Source organism: Microtus pennsylvanicus, chromosome 13, assembly GCF_037038515.1.
Source record: "Microtus pennsylvanicus isolate mMicPen1 chromosome 13, mMicPen1.hap1, whole genome shotgun sequence".
Taxonomy (NCBI): Eukaryota; Metazoa; Chordata; class Mammalia; order Rodentia; family Cricetidae; genus Microtus; species Microtus pennsylvanicus.
The window spans coordinates 40,524,090-40,543,744 of NC_134591.1; the positions used below are offsets into that span (position 1 = coordinate 40,524,090).

At 44.7% G+C, this 19,655-nt stretch overlaps 1 protein-coding gene across 9 annotated transcripts in view; it reads left to right on the top strand.

The window, feature by feature from the left end:
• Dab1 (DAB adaptor protein 1) overlaps nt 1-19,655 on the top strand; it is a 1,119,830-nt gene that overhangs the window by 906,610 nt on the left and 193,565 nt on the right. The gene's annotated exons all lie outside the window — the stretch shown is intronic.

Sequence of the window (19,655 nt, forward strand, 5' to 3'; positions counted from 1 at the left end):
GTATCTAAGCCATGTCAAATGGTATCTATATGTTCAATCAAATAAATCTACCTGTGGCTCATATTTTCAATAGCTAGGTATGTGTGGCTAGAATAATCATGCCTGTAAACTGTAAGAAAGGGAAATCCGCCTTTATCTTAACGGGGGTAGGGTCCTTCAGAACAAGAGTAAATCCCAGAGGGCAGGATGATATAATTAACCAGGCACCGATAGTAAAAGTGCTCTTTGTGGTTTAATCACACAAGTTCACACTGCAATAGTAAGCTCGGTTTAATGACTAAAATTTTAATTTCCATGATAGTGCTAGGTCCATTCTTCATTTTCAAAGTCCTGCCCCCTCAGCTTGCTGTAGCCCATGTCTGTCTTCTTATCTCTCATGTTTTAAGCCACAGAAAATGTAAGCCAGAGCATTTGGAGGCAGGGCTGTAAAGTTGAAAGAAGAGCAGCAGGCAGGCAGAGAATGGGCTCTGAGTGGGGGAGCCTCCAAGTACCTTGACTTTGGTAAAAATTAGCATGTCCTAAACCACAACAGTGATCCTCATACATGATAGTGCAGGGTATCTTAGGATCTGTGTGTCACGTCAGTTCGTAGGTGAAAACTGCTTCATCCTTCAGCCGGGTACCTCTAAACACTTCAGTGTGCTTTTGAAAGTGGTAGATCATGTGTGCCACCAAGTCATTAAAGATCTATTTTCTTAATGTACCTTTTAAAAAAGTTCTTTTGCATGAATTCTAATTAGTCTTCATAATAAAAACCCAGAGTCAGATATAGGGGTTAATGCTGAAAGATTGGGGAAGCAGAGTAGCCAGCCACTAGAGAGTTTTTAACTCTACTGAATCCTCAGACCTAATGGGTAGAGGTAGGCAGGGAAAACTAAACTGAATGCTGGGAGATAAAAGGAGGAGTCAGAGAGAAGTCATGTAGCCCCACCAGAGACAGATGCTGGGAATTTTACCCAGTAAGCCATGGCCACATGGTGATATACAGATTACTAGAAATGGGTTAAATTAAGATAAAAGTGTTAGCCAATAAGAAGCGAGAGCTAATGGACCAAGCAGTGTTTTAAATAATATAGTTTCTGTGTGATTATTTTGGGTCTGAGCTGCTGAGCAGCTGGGAAACAAGCGGCCTCCCTACAACATTAGGGAGTTCTTAGCTCTACTGAATCCTGTCTCTACTGAATGCAGTCTCTACAAAACTTCAGACTGAATCCGAGCTCCTGTCTCCTCCTGTCTTTTATTCCTCTCACAGCCCAGCTATATAACTTCTGTTTCTACCTCCCTAGTGCTGGAATCAAAGGCATGGGATCCCAAGTGCTGGGATCACCTTTGTGTGAGCTCTGTTTCTCCTTTAGACAGATTCAGTCTTATGTTGTCCAGGGTGGCCTTGAACTCACAGAGAACTCACAGAGATCTGTCTGCCTCTGTCTCCCTAGTGTTGGGATTAAAGGTGTCTGTCACCACTGCCTGGCCTCTATGGCTTACTAGTGGCACTCTGATCTTCAGACAAGCTTTATTTGTTATATCACAAAAAAAAAATCACTACAAAGTTCTTTAAAAATGTTTAAGCTTTTTTTGAGATTACAATAACATTTAATATAATGTAAAATAACATGATAACATTTTTCCCTTTTCTCTCTCTCCAGAATATCCCATATATTCCTTCCAGCATACACATGCCCATTTATTTTTAAGTGTATTATTTTCTTCAATTTTTTTTTATGTCCTTAAATGTCTAACCTACCCCATCAGATTCTCAGCTCTTTTGGGAAGTGCTTTTTTTATGTATGCATTTTGTCTTTTCCCTTTTTTCCTATCCTGAGGCTATCATCTGCGAACTAGAGCATCTAGAAATGCTCAGCAAAAATTCTGAGATATAATATTCATACTAATTCTCTGAGTATGCCATCCACGCATACAATGTACTTTGAGCAGAACCCCCATGCTTCTCACCTGTCTGCTCACACATCCACCTCCACCATTTCACTTTCAGCTTTATGTCTTCTGTCCCTTAATAACCTATGTGGTGCTTACATAATGATGGCCATGGGAGCCATCCACTGGAGTATAGTGGACCTGGGGCCAGGGGCCCCACCCCTAAGAAAACTTGCTCTCCCAGTAGCCATTGACTGTCAGTAGTTCCTCAGTTAGGGGCTCATGAACCTCATCCTTCCAAGAAATATTTGTTTATTTTCATTTGGGGTGTGTATGTGTGTAGATGTGTGGACACAATCCTCTGCTAACATTAAGGCATGATTCCTCATTTCTTATCGCCCCACTTAGTATGTGTTATCGGTGTGTCTGAAGACATTCCTTTAAAGCCCAGTGAACATGGAGAGGTGTGGCATTCTATAGAACAAACGAAGTCTGAGTGTGCGTACTGGTCCAGTTCAGACAATCAGGATCAAGGGGCAAGTCAGCTTTTTAAGGATAAAGGCTGTGTTGTCATCTCCTTGTTTTTAGCAAAAGGCCTGGAGGACCTTTTGGTCCTTGTTTGGGTAGATGGGTAAATTAGTTAGCTGACAAATGTCCTGTGGACAGTAAAGTCTTTGAGAATCATAATGTAGAGCGTGTGTCAGTGAAGTGCTTTGATTTTTTTTTTTTAATTCAGTAGACCTTTTAACCAAGCTGAGTTCTTTCAGGATGAAGTCATCATTTAGGTGAACACAAAGAAAGAGGAGTTTATCTGACAGGCGATACAGCAGACACAGAACAAACTCCTGCCTCATTTCAATGACTGCTCAGACTAAAAGATAGCACAAGATGTGAAGCCAGGGCTTCGGGAGGCAGGGCAGAGCCCAGCACCCATTCCCATTGCTGCTGTCGGTGGACCTCAGCTGTGTAGCACTCTTTTGAGCCTATACTGTGTGCCAGGCCATCAGACTAGATCAGTGATTCTCCACTTTGGTTTGTGAACCCTTTGGGGGTTGAAGAACCCTTTCACAGGGGTCTGGTCAGATATCCTGTGTTTCACATATTTACATTATAATGCACAATAGTAACAAAATTGTAGTTATGAAGTAGCAATGAGAATAATTTTGTGGTTGGGAGTCACCACAACATGAGGAACTGTACTAAATGGTCGCAGCATTAGGAAGGAGAAGAACCACTGGGCTAGATGCTAGAGATGCTCAGTGAACAAAAAATGGCATCTTGTTTGCCTTCACACTTCTCTCAATTTATTCTTGATGGAAGTGAACACAGAGTAGCAAAGTAAAGTCACACCAAGATCTCTGTGTGCAGTGATCAGCTACTGAAAATAAAATCAGTGTGCATTGGATGACTGCTGAGGGTGGGGGACCCTTCTGATGAGGGAGGCATCTGAGTGCAGCAAGGGGCCTGACTCATGAGGGTCAGGGTGTGGATGGCCATCTGGCCCAGAAGCCTGGCTGGTGCTGATGGGAGTCAAGGACAGTGGGCTTCAAGGGCTCAAGGACCGCAATGAAAGTGTGCCTGAATTTTCATGAAATGCATTGTTTCCAAAGAAGTGTGATACAAAGAAACTTCCCTTTACTTTTAGTTTTGTAGGTGAAAAGGAATGTTATTGAGCCATAAAAATATAATTTACTGTCTCCTGATTCCCAGCTTGGAACCCCAGGAACACTTCTGAACATTGCGCGTGGGTGCATTCCTAGGTTTCTCCTTGCTCAGACTGGTGGTGAAACTATCGTAGCTCTGGGAAAGGGACTGGCTGGAGTTTAGTCTGAGGTCCATTTGAGGATGCAAGAAGGAAGGGTGGCTGGAGAAGACCCCGATGCTCAGATTGCTGCCCACAGAGTTCACTATAGCCTCTAGCATAAACTTCCTGGCTTATCAAGAGCAAGGGGGTGGATCTTTTCTAGAATGAGCAGACATCATAATCTAGTAATAGAGATGCTGTGGTCTTCTTTTCTCTACCAGAGAGTCAGGATTGATGACCACACAGATTTCTGTTCTCTCCGGTTTTGTTTTTTAGCGTGCTGTGGTACAGGCAGAATAGTTTAGTAAATCAATTCAGAAATATACAGTCAGTATTTATGATTCAGGGGGTCCAGGGCAGGACAGAGAATTTGCATTTTAATACCTTTTGGGTAGCAGTGCTGATCCCATAGGCCTGGAGATCACAGCACCTTGTTAAGGTGTGACCTCGGCGTATTTATTGGTCTGGAATTTCATTTCTTCTTTCCCAAATCTCTTTTTGCTTCTACATAATGTAGAGCCGGGCTGAACTTCTCTGCCTGGCAGCTAGCTTGTCCTTGCTTTGTGAGGGCTAGGTGTTTTACATCTAAGTATCTAGACTTGTCTTTCCTGCCCACTTGGAGCTCGTTGGTTATCTATCTCCAGATTATCATCCCTTTATCTTGATCCGAAACACGGTCTTGGCTATTGCATTTCGTAAGTGGAAACCTAGTCTGTTATTTCTGTTCTAAGATAAATCCATCTTTGCATTAGCTCAGATTGCCACATAATGGGTAGATTTTAGGTTCTTCTGGTGTTTGAGGCAAAATGCCTCCTAACAGCTTTGTATATTGGGGGAACCCTGCCTATCAAATGTAATTTTCATCTTCTGTAAAATAAGAATACTGATTTGAAACCTGGAGGTCTGTTGGGATCAAGGCCCGAGCATGTAAGACTGTATTTCAATCCCAGCATTCGGGAGGCAGAGACAGGTGGATCTCTATGAATTCGAGGGTAGCCTGGTCTACAAGAGCTAGTTCCAGGACAGCCAGGGCTGTTACACAGAGAGAAACCCTGTCTCAGCGCCCCTCCCCCCCGACTGTATTTTGTAAATCTTGAAGTGCTACTCTGTGTCCTGACTGTTTATTTTATTGTTTATTAAAGATCTCTTGTTCTCACTCGTTATTTCCCTCTCTCCTGCCCGTTCATCTAGTTTTCCTTTCTGTGCTGGAGACGTAACTATGGCATGTGAAGCAAGCCGCCTGCCACCAAGGCACACATCCGGTCCTGGAGTCATTTCCTACAGTTCAGGATCCTAGAAAAAAAATCACAACGTATTATTTTTTAAAAATACTTATTTATTTATTAGGGATACAATATTCTGTTTGAATATATGCCTGCTAGAAGAGGCACTATTACCAGACCTCATTACAGATGGTTGTGAGCCACCATGTGGTTGCTGGGAATGCAGTGCTCTTAACCGCTGAGCCATCTCTCCAGCCCCCTATAACGTATTATTTAGCTTAGCTAGTTAGCATTAAAAGATGCGAGTGACCTTTTAGAAACAAAAGAAAGAAAAAAAATTACCCACTTCTCTGAATAGAGCCCTGACATTGAGATTACAAAAAAACTAACAAAGTCTCCATTTGTTTTCCTGTCTGGCTTACAACTGGGGTATTAAATAAACCCCCTGAAAGTGGTTTCTGGCTCCTTGTAAATCTTCCCTAGGAAAAGATGAAATGTGTCCCAATGAGATTTTTCTCATTGACCCTTCACCAGATGGTCCTTCTGACAGCTTCTACATGGAAACAGTCCCTGTCCTCAAGTTCCACCCAGTGATGACAGCCAATAAACAAGGTATCAGAAATGCCCCCCCCCCCCCGGCCAACAGAGGGATACTCACGGTCATCCCCAATGACTGGGAGACTAGAGTTCATTAGTAAAGAAATTCTCCGCCCAGTGCCCTCTAGGACAGGGCTCCTACCTACTTCAGCTACCAAAATGTAAACATAGTAAACATGGTACCACTTAGAGTTCATGTTCTCACGTGTTCTCTGTGGTCAATGGCTGCCACATTGGGCAATAAGCAATGTTCCTGCCATCAGAGCAAGTTCTTTGGAGTCCTTTCCGTGACTCGGTTCCTGTAGAATGCCAAGTGTCGGGTAAAGTGCTAGGACTCGGTAGGTCCTGTCACATCGATGTCTTACTAGTTCCCTGTCCCTTTAGTTTGGCCCCCTGTATCCTGGAGTGAGTAATGAGTTCTTCCAAATGTCAGGACTGTCCATTCTGGATGAGGTGAGCTCTTTTGTGTGGAGTAAGAGGCCACTGTTTGTTCTCTGGTGTGACATCATTTCCACAGGTGTGTTTTCTGTCTTCCCTGTCATTGCTGTCTAGAACTGTCAGGTACCAGTCAAGTCTTGAAGTTTCGCTCTTCCAGCTCTTTGCTTACAGCACACCCCTTCTCTTACCCCTTCTTCCCTAACCAGTCTCTGACATTCTTCACACCCTAATACTGCTCTCTTCCTTCCCTTGCTCCTGTGGCTCTCCTGTAGCGATCCTACGGTCTTTCTATGATCTCCTATTCCTATGCCCCCTACTTGTCTGTGAGTGCCCAAGGACTCATCCTGACTCGGTCCCCTTTGACTATCCCACTGGTAAAGCAGAGAAGAGTGGCCAGCTGCCCCAGGCATGAGTAACTTCTCACAGGAGTAAGGTGGGCTGCTAGTCACAGGGATGAGTGAGTGAAACAGAGCCTCCTCCATAGGCCACATGAAGAATAGGATGCTTGCTTGTATCCCCTGTCCCATCCTTCTCCTCTGCCATCTCTGTCAAGCCCTGGGCAACCATTATCTCAGCGTCCAGAAGCAATCCCTTTGAACTTGAGGTGTTAGCCTAGACACTGGGGCCCCACCTCCTGGAATGAGTTAATCGTTCTAAGAATAATGTAGGTCAAGAGATAAGGAGACGAACTGGCTTCTGTTTAGACAGATGTTGCTAATAGGTACTGTGCGTACTCCTAATGAAGTGGGCCATAAATCCCAAGCTCTGCAGACTGTCTAAGGTGGGCTGCCTGCATTGTGATGAGTCTACACTCTTCTGCCAGCTTAGTGTTAAGGGGATTACAACACAGGCCATTAAATTGTGCTTACTGTGGCCGCTGTGATTCAAGCGCGCATAGGGAACTTGTTTGTTCAAAGTTTCCAGCAGAAGTTTCAGGACTAGGGACTAAGGTAGATCATGGCTTGGCTTCTGCCTTCATTTAATGAAGATCTTGTGAAAATTACCTGAACCTTACCTTTGTTGATCCTTAATTTCCTGTTATAATCCCTATCGCGTTTAACACCCATTGATATCCTCAATATGGAATTGATGTCATCACTGGAAAATATATCTTGTCCTTAAGAACCAGAGATAAATTTCTGAGGACCTCCTGCATTCCAGGGATTATGTTAGTCAGCCTCATGGGTGGACATACATTAATAAGTCCTCCTATATCTCTACATGAGGAAACTAATAATTAATGCCTTCCATTTCCCTTATGGTTATGGCCCACAGACGTTAAGTGACTTAAACATAAACACGCAGAATAAAGGACAGCGTTCAGAGTCATTGCTGCCCCACAACTGCCATTCTGAAGGATGCTCCCACTCACATTGTTGGACATCCTCTACTAGGAAGACTGTCTAAAACGGTTAGACATTGGTGCTGTGAATATGGTAAATGCTACTGCCATCGACTTTCAAACAGATCAGGTACTCAGTAGCTTCTACCAGTCGCATGGAGTCCTTCAACAGGAGATTTATTTAATAGCAGCGGTCAGAGAGATTTAGTACATTCTGGGATGCTGTTCCTGACTCGAACCTGGAGAAGCCACATTAAAAGGAACATGGGTGGCCTGTTGGCGCAGCAAACAGCTTGCTGTGAGGAGTGGGGAATCTCAGTCCATCGGTTGCAAGGAACGGAATTCTGCTAAATCAGTCTGCACCTGAGAGGGTGCTTGTCCCAGGCCTCCAGATGAGAGCCCAGAGTGGCCAGCCGCTGGCCTTCAGCCTCCTGAAACCCTCAGTATTGAGTCCTGTTGAGCTTGACTGAGATTCCAACCTTCGCAGCTGGGAGTGGCACACGGATACTGGTTTAAGCTGATCAGTCTGAGGTGGTTTGTTATACGTGACAAAGGGAACTAGTACTAATGTTTTGTATAAAGTTACAATACACCATAACCCTGGTTGGGCACTTTCAACTCAGACTACCAAGGACAGCCATGACTACAGCCCACACAAACTTGTAACCTTCTTTAAAACATTATGAATTGTTCTGTGAATTTGTCTGACTCAATTGTACAATTCTTAAGAATGAACTTGTATATGGCAACATTGTGTCACAACCTGACAGGATAATTTTGAGGGAAAAAGAAGAAAAGGAAACTATAAAACACTTAATAGACTCTTAGAAACACATAAATACATTTTTGGGTCCAGGAGATAGCTCAGTCTGTAAAGTTCTAGCCCTGCCCTGAGTTCAAGTCCCCAGAACCTGCATAAAAAGCCAGATGTGATGGCACATGCGTGTAATCCCAGTATTAGGGAGCCAGAGGCAGGAATATCTCTGTGACCCACTAGCCAGTTAGACGCATCTATTGGTGAGTCGCAGGGCCTAGAGAGAAGCAAGGTGGTCACTTATGCTAAGGAACAAGACCCCATGCATGAAGTTATGCACACGCACAGTCACACATACACGCAGAGACACATCTTCTTTTTTACATCATGCTCGTGTGATGAACAGTAAACTAGGGCTCCAGAAGAGCAAGTCATGCTGGGAACCATAGATCCGGGGAAAGTCAAGGTGCAGACAGAGGCAGAGCGCCTCTTCTGCAGGACACGCTACACCACTGTGAGGCCAGGGTCCTGGAACTAGATAGGCTCTGTGGAGCATCTTATGCAGCCTGTGAGAATAGTGATTCTTGCCTTCTGACCACAGTTGTCAGAGGTGGACCCCAGTAGTTGTATCGATGCCTCATGGATGCTTTTAATGTGCATACCCTGTATGTCCCTACCCTAGGGATGAAGTCCTTGAGTCTTTTAATCATGACTGCACCTGGAATATGCTCCTTGTGTTCAACAATGCAAAGCAGAGCAGTGTCCTTACAGGTTGCTGTCTCTAACATCCTTCTGACTGGATGCTGTACTTCTGCTCTTGGCTTCAGTCTCGTTGACCTTGGAGTAGTGTGTGGTGAACATGTTTCCCGGGTTCCCTCCATCACCCCCATTCTGATGGCTAGTGGAGCAAATTCTGCGTCTGTATCTGACACCTTTCAGAGCTTATGAATCACCTGCCAGCATCCTACCTCCCCAGTCCCCTGCAGGCATATAGTTCCTTTTCTTTTCTTAGTCTGCAGAGGAACTCCGCGTTCCACCTGACAGCAGCAGGTTTAAAATAAGTTGGTTAAGAATAGGAGCAGAAAGGAAGCTTCCTTACAGAGACGGTGAATCCGCCCTGAGTGGGCTGCGCTGTTGGGGACAGGCAGATAAAGACTGAGCATGGGAAGAACATGCAAGCTCGCAATGGGGTCCCAACAGGGAGCGCTGGCATTTGGATCTTTTTCGCAGTCTCTGGAGTGGGTGCACCTAGTAGCTTTCTTGGTTCCCTCTCATTTATTTTTAAAATAGTTTTCCTTTCTCAAAGCAGCCTACGCAGTCCTACTCCTAACATGGCACACAATGAAAACCTCCGTGAAGGAAAAGGAAGGCTACTGGAGTTCCTCAGAAACATCGCTGCCTGCCGAACATTCTACTAGGCATGGTCAGGCTGATGACAGTCCCAGTCTAAAATTTTTATACGGCTCCCACTGTCTTTACAAAGAAATCACACGGCACTGTCAACTCAGTTTCCATGGCATCTACCGGCGCTGCTGACAATGGAAGTGAGGGCTGAGAATCCACATGCCTGAATGCCAAGCCTTTTGAAATGTCCCTGCCTTCGTGGCACCTTGTAAATGTCCGTGTGCATGTTGTTGTTTAGATGGGCGCCATCTGGTGTTCTGGAGAGGGCCCGTGATTGCAAGAAGGGAGGGAGACTGCCGTGTGCTAGCTGTGCAACATCTGGACCTCAGTTTCCTCTCTCAAACTGGGGGAACATGTTCGGCTCATCGCCACGGCACATGTAAACTGCGAGAGCCCAGAAGTATATTAAAGATGTTAGTGACCAGCTGTCTTGTTCTTCCTGCTTGCTCCTTGCCTATTACAATATCCTGAGGGTAGCAACCATGCAGTGAGTATTTACTAAATAAATAAGGAATATAGGGATGTCTTCTTTGAAACCAGTGAAGCAATCACTGTGTATTTATTGTCTGTGCGAAAACCAATGGCCGTTGCCTTTGAATATGCTGTTGTCTGTGTTGTAACAGACGTCATAGATTTATTGTCCATCAGCTCAGCAGTCTTCTTCTTGCAGGTCTTGCAGTATAAGACCATCACATCGCCTGAGAAGGCATGGATGGAGGTGCCCTTTGAGCATGCCGAGAGAACCCAAGCCCAGAAGTTACTGTCGAGTGTTGTCATGTAGGGATGTTGTGGTAACACCGTGGAGAAGCTGCAAGGCCAGGGCTGATGAAATACACATCCACTGAGCCAGCAACTGGGACAGAGCTACAGGGACACCGGGCTTGCTTGACAGATGGCAGAACGGAGGCTACGAAAATCAGAAATCCCATTGGTGTTTCTCCTGAGTGGCCTTCCTCCTACAGGGCCTATCTGCCTCCTCTTTCTCCAAGCAGAGCTCATGATATAATGGTGGTGGGTCTCAACAAAGGGAATGCAATTAGACATTAGACAAGTTAGACAAAATTAGAATGAGACAGAGTGGCGTTGAGGACTGTCACTGTGGTTCACTTGACCCTAACCTTCGAATGACACCTGTAAGTCTCATGTTCTCCACTGTTAATATGGAGCTGATCATGGTACTTATTCTCATGGTGCCTTGAGGACAGAGTAGACAATGTGCTCAGAGTACTTAACATGCAGTAACCATATGTTTTCTGTCCTCTTTTTCTTATGAGTTCATTTTTTCCCTAAATTTATTTATTTAATGTTTATTTATTTACTTTTGTGTATAGGAGTGTTTTTTTTTTTGCAAGTGTGATGTCCAAGGAAACCAGCAGAGGGTGTTGGATCTCCTCAAACTGGAGTGAGAGATGGTTGTGAGCCACCATTTAAGTGCTGGGAATTAAGCCTGGGTCTTCTGAAAGAGCAGCCAGTGCTCTTAAATGCTGTACTGTCTCTTCAGCGCCCCTGTTCTCCATTTTATCCCTAGTCAGTCCTTCCCATGTCTTGGATATCGACTGTCTGAGAAGTATTGTGCTTGATGTAGACAGATGCAAACATAGAGTCAGTCTTTCTCGGGTCTCACAGCTAAGGGGAAGCAGCAGTTAGTAGCCCAGGAGCAGCAAGAGACCACAGAGTCGGTTACATCTGTGCTGTAATACAAATATGAACTGTGGACCCAAGTCTGTGGGGACAAGTGATCGGCGGCATCCACTACTCTACCTCAGCTTTAGGGCTTTGAAGATGCGTTAGTGAGCCCAAACTGGGAGACAAGTGTTCTCTAATATTTCATGTGGTGTTGTAGGTACCTTCCTTTTTTGAAAACGGTGTTACTCTGTACTCCAAACATTCAAAGGATACAGGAGTGGGAAGAATGTGGGTTCCAGGTCATCTCAGGATGCACAGTGAGACCCTGTCTCAAAAACAAATAAAGAAAAAAAAATGATTTCTGTGGCATGGGAATTAACAACACATAACTGATGATCTGTTAAGAAAATAGTAACAAACCTTCCTTATGTGCCAACTCTCTGTCAGATGACCACAGTATAGACAGATGCCCTAAGCATCTCAGAGTCAGAATGCTCCAGAATGTAGAATGCTCTGAATGCTGACATGATGTGATTGTGGAAATTTTACGTGAACGTGTGAGTGGCAAGCACACACATTTATTCTTTTTTTTTTTTTTTTTTTTAATTTTTTTATTGATAAAAGGAGGATAAAGAAAAGAAAAAAAAAACAAATTTCCACCTCCTCCCACCAGCCTCCCATTTCCCTCCCCCTCCTCCCACTCTTCTCCCCCTCCTCCCACTCTTCTCCCCCTCCTCCCACCCCTCTCCCCTTCCCCCCACTCCTCTCCCCCTCCCTTTCCAGTCCAAAGAGCTGTCAGGGTTCCCTGCCCTGTGGTACGTCCTAGGTCCTCCCCCCTCCATCCATATCTAGGAAGGTGAGCATCCAGACTGGCTAGGCTCCCCCCAAGCCAGCACATTGCATAGGATCAAAACCGCGTGCCATTGTCCTTGGCGTCTCATCAGCCCTCATTGTTCGCCATGTTCCGAGAGTCCAGTTTTATCCCATGCTTTTTCTGGTAACAGTCCAGCTGGCCTTGGTGAGCTCCCAGTAGATCATCTCCACTGTCTCAGTGGGTGGGTGCACTCCTCGTGGTCCCGACATCTTTGCTCATGTTCTCACTCCTTCTGCTCCTCATTGGGACCTTGGGAGCTCAGTCCAGTGCTCCAGTGTGGGTCTCTGTCTCTATCTCCATCCATCGCCAGATGAAAGTTCTAGGATGATATGTGTGATATTCGTCAGTATTGCTCTAGGATAGGGTCATTTCAGGTTCCCTATCCTCAGCTGTCCAGGGAACTAACTGGGGACCTCAGCTTGGGCACCTGGGAGCCCCTCTAGGGTCAAGTCACCTGCCCACCCTAAAGTGGGTCCTTAACTAAGAATTGTGGTTCCGTGCTCCCCTATCCAACCTTCCTTTATCCCGATCCTCCTGTTTCCCCAAGTCCACCCTCCTTCCCTTCTACCTTTTCTCTCCCCATCTCCCCTAACCCCCATCCCACCCCACCCCCAAGATCCCACTTTTCCCCCCGGCAATTTTGTCTACTTCCCTTATCCAAGAGGATAACTATATGTTTTTCCTTGGGTTCACCTTCTTACTTAGCTTCTTTAGATTCGCCTATTGTAGACTCCGTGAACCCTATTTATGGCTAGAAACCAATTATGAGTGAGTACATCCCATGTTCGTCTTTTTGGGCCTGGGATACCTCACTCAGGATAGTGTTTTCTATTTCCATCCATTTGCATGCAAAATTCGAGAAGTCATTGTTTTTTACCGCAGCGTAGTACTCTAGTGTGTATATATTCCATACTTTCTTCATCCATTCTTCCATTGAAGGGCATCTAGGTTGTTTCCAGGTTCTGGCTATTACAAATAATACTGCTATGAACATAGTTGAACAAATGCTTTTGACATGTGATAGAGCATCTCTTGGGTAAATTCCCAAGAGTGGTATTGCTGGGTCCAGGGGTAGGTTGATCCCGAATTTCCGGAGAAACCGAAACACTGACTTCCACAGTGGTTGCACAAGATTGCATTCCCACCAGCAATGGATGAGGGTACCCCTTCCTCCACAGCCTCTCCAGCAAAGGCTATCCTTGGTGTTTTTGACTTTAGCCAATCTTACAGGTGTAAGATGATATCTCAAAGTTGTTTTGATTTGCATTTCCCTGATCGCTAAGGAGGTTGAGCATGACCTTAAGTGTCTTTTGGTCATTTGAACTTCTTCTGTTGAGAATTCTCTGTTCAGTTCAGCGCCCCATTTTTTAATTGGGTTAATTAGCATTTTAAAGTCTAGTTTCTTGAGTTCTCTATATATTTTGGAGATCAGACCTTTGTCTGTTGCGGGGTTGGTGAAGATCTTCTCCCAGTCAGTAGGTTGCCTTTGTGTCTTAGTGACAGTATCCTTTGCTTTACAGAAGCTTCTCAGTTTTAGTAGGTCCCATTTATTCAATGTTGCCCTTAATGTCTGTGCTTCTGGGGTTATACCTAAGAAGCGATCGCCTGTGCCCATCTGTTGTAGGGTATTGCCCACTTTCTCTTCTATCAGATTCAGTGTTTTCGGGCTGATATTGAGGTCTTTAATCCATTTGGACTTGAGTTTTGTGCACGGTGATAGATATGGGTCTATTTTAATTCTTCTACAAGTTGACATCCAGTTGTGCCAGCACCATTTGTTGAAGATGCTTTCTTTCTTCCAATGTAAACTTTTAGCTCCTTTATCGAAAATGAGGTGTTCATAGGTTTGTGGGATAAAGTCCGGGTCTTCTATACGATTCCATTGGTCGACTTCTCTGTTTTTATGCCAGTACCACCCTGTTTTCATTACTGTAGCTCGGTAATAGAGTTTGAAGTCAGGGATGGTAATGCCTCCAGAAGATCCTTTATTGTATAGGATTGTTTTGGCTATCCTGGGTTTTTTGTTTTTCCATATAAAGTTGATTATTGTCCTCTCCAGATCTGTGAAGAATTTTGATGGGATCTTGATGGGGATTGCATTGAATCTATAAATTGCCTTTGGTAGAATTGCCATTTTTACTATGTTGATCCTCCCAATCCAAGAGCAAGGGATGTCCATCCATTTTTTGGTATCCTCTTCAATTTCTTTCTTCAATGCCTTAAAGTTCTTGTCAAATAGATCTTTCACTTCCTTGGTTAGATTTACCCCAAGATATTTTATGCTGTTTGTGGCTATCGTGAATGGAGAAGCTTCTCTGATTTCCCTCTCTGCTTCCATATCCTTTGAGTATAGGAGGGCGACTGATTTTTTGGAGTTGATCTTGTATCCTGCCACATTACTAAAGCTGTTTATCAGCTGTAAAAGTTCTTTGGTGGAATTTTGGGGGTCGCTTATGTACACTATCATATCATCTGCGAATAACGAAAGTTTAACTTCTTCATTTCCAATTCGAATCCCCTTGATCCCATTATGCTGTCTTATTGCTATTGCTAGAACTTCCAGCACTATATTGAAGAGGTATGGCGAAAGTGGGCAGCCTTGTCGTGTTCCTGAGTTAAGCGGGATGGCTTTGAGTTTCTCTCCATTTAATTTGATGTTAGCTGTCGGCTTGCTGTATATAGCTTTTATTATATTTAGGTATGACCCTTGTATCCCTAATCTCTCCAAGACTTTTAACATAAATGGATGTTGAATTTTGTCAAATGCTTTTTCAGCATCTAATGAAATGATCATATGGTTTTTTTCTTTCAGTTTATTTATATGATGGATTACATTGATAGATTTTCGTATGTTGAACCAGCCCTGCATCTCAGGAATGAAGCCTACTTGATCATAATGGATAATTTTTCGGATGTGTTCTTGGATTCGGTTTGCCAGTATTTTGTTGAGGATTTTTGCGTCGATATTCATGAGTGAGATCGGCCTGTAATTCTCTTTCCTGGTTGAGTCTTTGTGTGGTTTTGGTATCAGAGTAACTGTAGCTTCATAAAAGGAATTTGGTAATGACCCTTCTGTTTCTATATTGTGGAATACATTGAGGAGTATAGGTATTAGGTCTTCTTGGAAGTTCTGGTAGAATTCCGCATTGAAACCATCTGGCCCTGGGCTTTTTTTGGTAGGGAGGTTTTTGATAACAGCTTCTAGTTCTTCGCGACTGACAGGTCTGTTTAGCTTGTTCACCTGGTCCTGATTTAATTTTGGTAAATCGTATTTATCTAAGAAAGTGTCCATTTCTTTTACATTTTCCAGTTTAGTGGCATACAAGCTTTTGTAGTAAGATCTAATGACTCTCTGAATTTCCTCTGTGTTTGTGGTTATGTCCCCCTTTTCATTTCTGATCTTATTAATTTGCAAATTTTCTCTCTGCCGTTTGATTAGTTTGGATAGGGGTTTGTCAATCTTGTTGATTTTTTCCAGGAACCAGCTTCTTGATTCATTGATTCTTTGGATTGTTTTTTGTGTTTCTATTTTGTTGATTTCAGCCCTCAGTTTGATTATTTCCAGTCTTCTACTCCTCCTAGGTGAGTCTGCTTCTTTTTTTTCTAGAGCTTTCAGGTGGGCTGTTAAGTCTCCAATATGTGCTTTCTCTGTTTTCTTTAAGTGGGCACTTAGTGCTATGAACTTTCCTCTCAGGACTGCTTTCATAGTGTCCCATAAGTTCGAGTATGTTGTTTCTTTATTTTCATTGAATTCAAGGAAGACTTTAATTTCTTTCTTTATTTCCTCCTTAATCCAGGTATGGTTCAGTAGTTGACTGTTCAGTTTCCATGAGTTTGTAGGCTTTCTGGGGGTAGCATTGTTGTTGAATTCTAACTTTAATCCATGGTGGTCTGATAAGACACAGGTGGTTAGTAATATTTTTTTGTAGCTGTGTAAGTTAGCTTTGTTACCAAGTATGTGGTCAATTTTCGAGAAGGTTCCATGAGCTGCAGAGAAAAAGGTATATTCTTTCCTATTTGGGTGGAATATTCTATAGATGTCTGTTAAGTCCATTTGCTTCATTACCTCCATTAATTCTCTAATTTCTCTGTTAGGTTTCTGTCTGATTGACCTGTCCATTGGTGAAAGAGGAGTGTTGAAGTCTCCTACTATTAGTGTGTGCGGTTTGATGGCTGCCTTGAATTTTAGCAATGTTTCTTTTACATACGTGGGTGCTTTTATATTAGGGGCATAGATATTCAGGATTGAGATTTCTTCCTGATGAATTTTTCCTGTTATGAGTATAAAATGTCCCTCTCCATCTCTTTTGATTGATTTAAGTTTGAAGTCAACTTTGTTAGAAATTAGTATGGCCACACCTGCTTGTTTCTTAGGTCCATTTGCTTGATAAGCCTTTTCCCAGCCCTTTACTCTGAGTAGGTGCCTGTCTTTGTGGTTGAGGTGTGTTTCTTGTAGACAGCAGAATGTTGGATCCTGTTTTCGTATCCAGTCTCTTAGCCTGTGCCTTTTTATAGGTGAGTTGAGTCCATTGACATTAAGTGATATTAATGACCAGTGGTTGTTAACTCCGGTCACTTTTTAAGTAGTAGGGTTTGTGTGTTTCCCTTCTTTGAGTTGCGCTGGTGAAGGGTCTCTAGATGTCTGAGTTATTGAGGTCTTTGTTGGACTCCTTGGTTAGTGATTTTCCTTCTATTATTTTCTGTAAGGCTGGATTTGTGGCTACGTATTGCTTAAATTTGTTTTTATCCTGGAAAATTTTGTTTTCTCCATTTATGGTGAACGAAAGCTTGGCTGGATATAGTAGTCTGGGCTTGCATCCATGGTCTCTTAGTTTTTGCAGTACATCTATCCAGGACCTTCTGGCTTTCATGGTTTCCATAGAGAAGTCAGGTGTAAGTCTGATAGGTTTACCTTTATAAGTAAGTTGGCCTTTTTCCTTTGCGGCTCTTAATATTCTTTCTTTATTCTGTATATTTTGTGTTTTGATTATTATATGGCGAGGGGATGTTTTTTTTTGATCCAGCCTATTTGGGGTTCTGTATGCCTCTTGAACCTTCATAGGTACATCCTTCTTCAGGTTGGGAAAGTTTTCTTCTATAATTTTGTTAAGTATATTTTCTGGACCGTTGAGCTGCACTTCTTCTCCTTCTTCTACTCCAATTATTCTTAGGTTTGGTCTTTTTATTGTGTCCCATATTTCCTGAATGTTTTGTGATGAGAGTTTGTTGGACTTGCTGTTTTCTTTGATCAGTGCGTTTATTTTCTCTATGTTATCCTCAGACTCTGAGATTCTTTCTTCTATCTCTTGTATTCTGCTGGTTATGCTTGTTTCTGTAGTCTCTATTCGTTTACCTAGATTTTCCATGTCCAGCCGGCCCTCTGTTTGTGTTTTCTTCTTTGCCTCCATTTCATTTTTCAAATCATGAACTGTTTCCATTATCTGCTTGATTGTTTTTCCTTGCTTTCCTAGGGTATCATTCACTGATTTACTCAATTCCTCGAACTTTCTGTTATACTTCTCATCCATTTCTATAAGGGCGTTTTTTATATGCTGTTTAAGGGTGTCAATCACTGTCATGAAGTCAGTTTTTTCTCCTTCTTCATGATTAAGGTGTTCATGTCCTCCTGTTGTGAGGTCGCTGGCTTCTGGTGGTTTCGTGTTGTTCTTCAGATTGTTGGGTGAATTCTTGCATTGGCGTCTCCCCATCTCTTCCTTCCAATATTCTCCTATGGATCTTCTTTTACAGGATCAGGTCTTCTTGCCAACTGATGTACCTTCCAAGTGATGTCACTCCCCCGTGATGTTTCTCCTGGAGTCCAGTTCCGATCTCCTTGCTGCTTGGTTAGCTTGCAAACAAAGGCCCACCCTGCTTGCTGCAGGCAGGTTATGGAGACAAAGGAGCTACCACCTTCCCCTTTGCACTCACCTTCGGGTTCAGTCCCAGCGCCCAGGCAGGCTGAACAGGGAGGCACTCTGCTCCAAGAAGGGAGGGATGGAGGGAGACAGGGGGTAGGGGGATCTGGATGTAAGCTGGATGGGATAGGAAGAGAGAGGAGGTACCGGGCAGTGTAGCCCTGTAGGTTGATCAGGAAGTGTAGGCGGGCTGTTCCCGGGTGCCGCAGCACTCACTCACCACAATGATGTCTCACTAGGTGCCCTGATCGAAACTCCGTGCTGCTTGGTTCGCTCGCAGACAAAGGGCCCACCCTGCTTGCTGCAGGCGGGCTATGGGGACAAAGAAGCCCCCGAGCTCCCCTTTACCCTTCGCTTGGGGTTAGGACCCGGCGCCCAAGCAGGCAGAGCAGGGAGGCTCTCTGCCACCCGGGCAGGGAGGGGGGAGAGAAACAGAGGGTGGGGGGATCTGGATGTAAGCTGGATGGGATAGGAAGAGAGAGGAGGTACCGGGCAGTGTAGCCCTGTAGGTTGATCAGGAAGTGTAGGCGGGCTGTTCCCGGGTGCCGCAGCACTCGCTCACCACAATGATGTCTCACTAGGTGCCCTGATCGAAACTCCGTGCTGCTTGGTTCGCTCGCAGACAAAGGGCCCACCCTGCTTGCTGCAGGCGGGCTATGGGGACAAAGAAGCCCCCGAGCTCCCCTTTACCCTACGCTTGGGGTTAGGACCCAGCGCCCAAGCAGGCAGAGCAGGGAGGCTCTCTGCCACCAGGGCAGGGAGGGGGGAGAGAAACAGAGGGTGGGGGGATCTGGATGTAAGCTGGATGGGATAGGTAGAGAGAGGAGGTACCGGGCAGTGTAGCCCTGTAGGTTGATCAGGAAGTGTAGGCGGGCTGTTCCCGGGTGCCGCAGCACTCGCTCACCACAATGATGTCTCACTAGGTGCCCTGATCGAAACTCTGTGCTGCTTGGTTCCCTTGCAGACAAAGGGCCCACCCTGCTTGCTGCAGGCGGGCTATGGGGACAAAGAAGCCCCCGAGCTCCCCTTTACCCTTCGCTTGGGGTTAGGACCCAGCGCCCAAGCAGGCAGAGCAGGGAGGCTCTCTGCCACCCGGGCAGGGAGGGGGGAGAGAAACAGAGGGTGGGGGGATCTGGATGTAAGCTGGATGGGATAGGAAGAGAGAGGAGGTACCGGGCAGTGTAGCCCTGTAGGTTGATCAGGAAGTGTAGGCGGGCTGTTCCCGGGTGCCGCAGCACTTGCTCACCACAATGATGTCTCACTAGGTGCCCTGATGAAACTCCGTGCTGCTTGGTTCGCTCGCAGACAAAGGGCCCACCCTGCTTGCTGCAGGCGGGCTATGGGGACAAAGAAGCCCCCGAGCTCCCCTTTACCCTTCGCTTGGGGTTAGGACCCAGCGCCCAAGCAGGCAGAGCAGGGAGGCTCTCTGCCACCCGGGCAGGGAGGGGGGAGAGAAACAGAGGGTGGGGGGATCTGGATGTAAGCTGGATGGGATAGGAAGCACACACATTTATTCTGAACATACCGTGTAGCATCATCTTCAGGCTACGTGTGTAAAGGTGTATGGTGCACGGGGTATTTTGTATACACCTGGGTCAAACCTCCAAGGAGTTTCTGAAACCCAGTTACATCCGAAGTCTAAAATACGTTCTGCTCCCAAACTTTATAAATCTGTACTAATAGTCATGAACTCACTTTAAATATGCAACATGCATTTTTTTTCTAAGCATTTTCCTTCACCAGCTCAGACATTTTGTTGTCCCCATTAAAGAAATCAGGGCGCTGAGATGTAAGGTAAGTGAT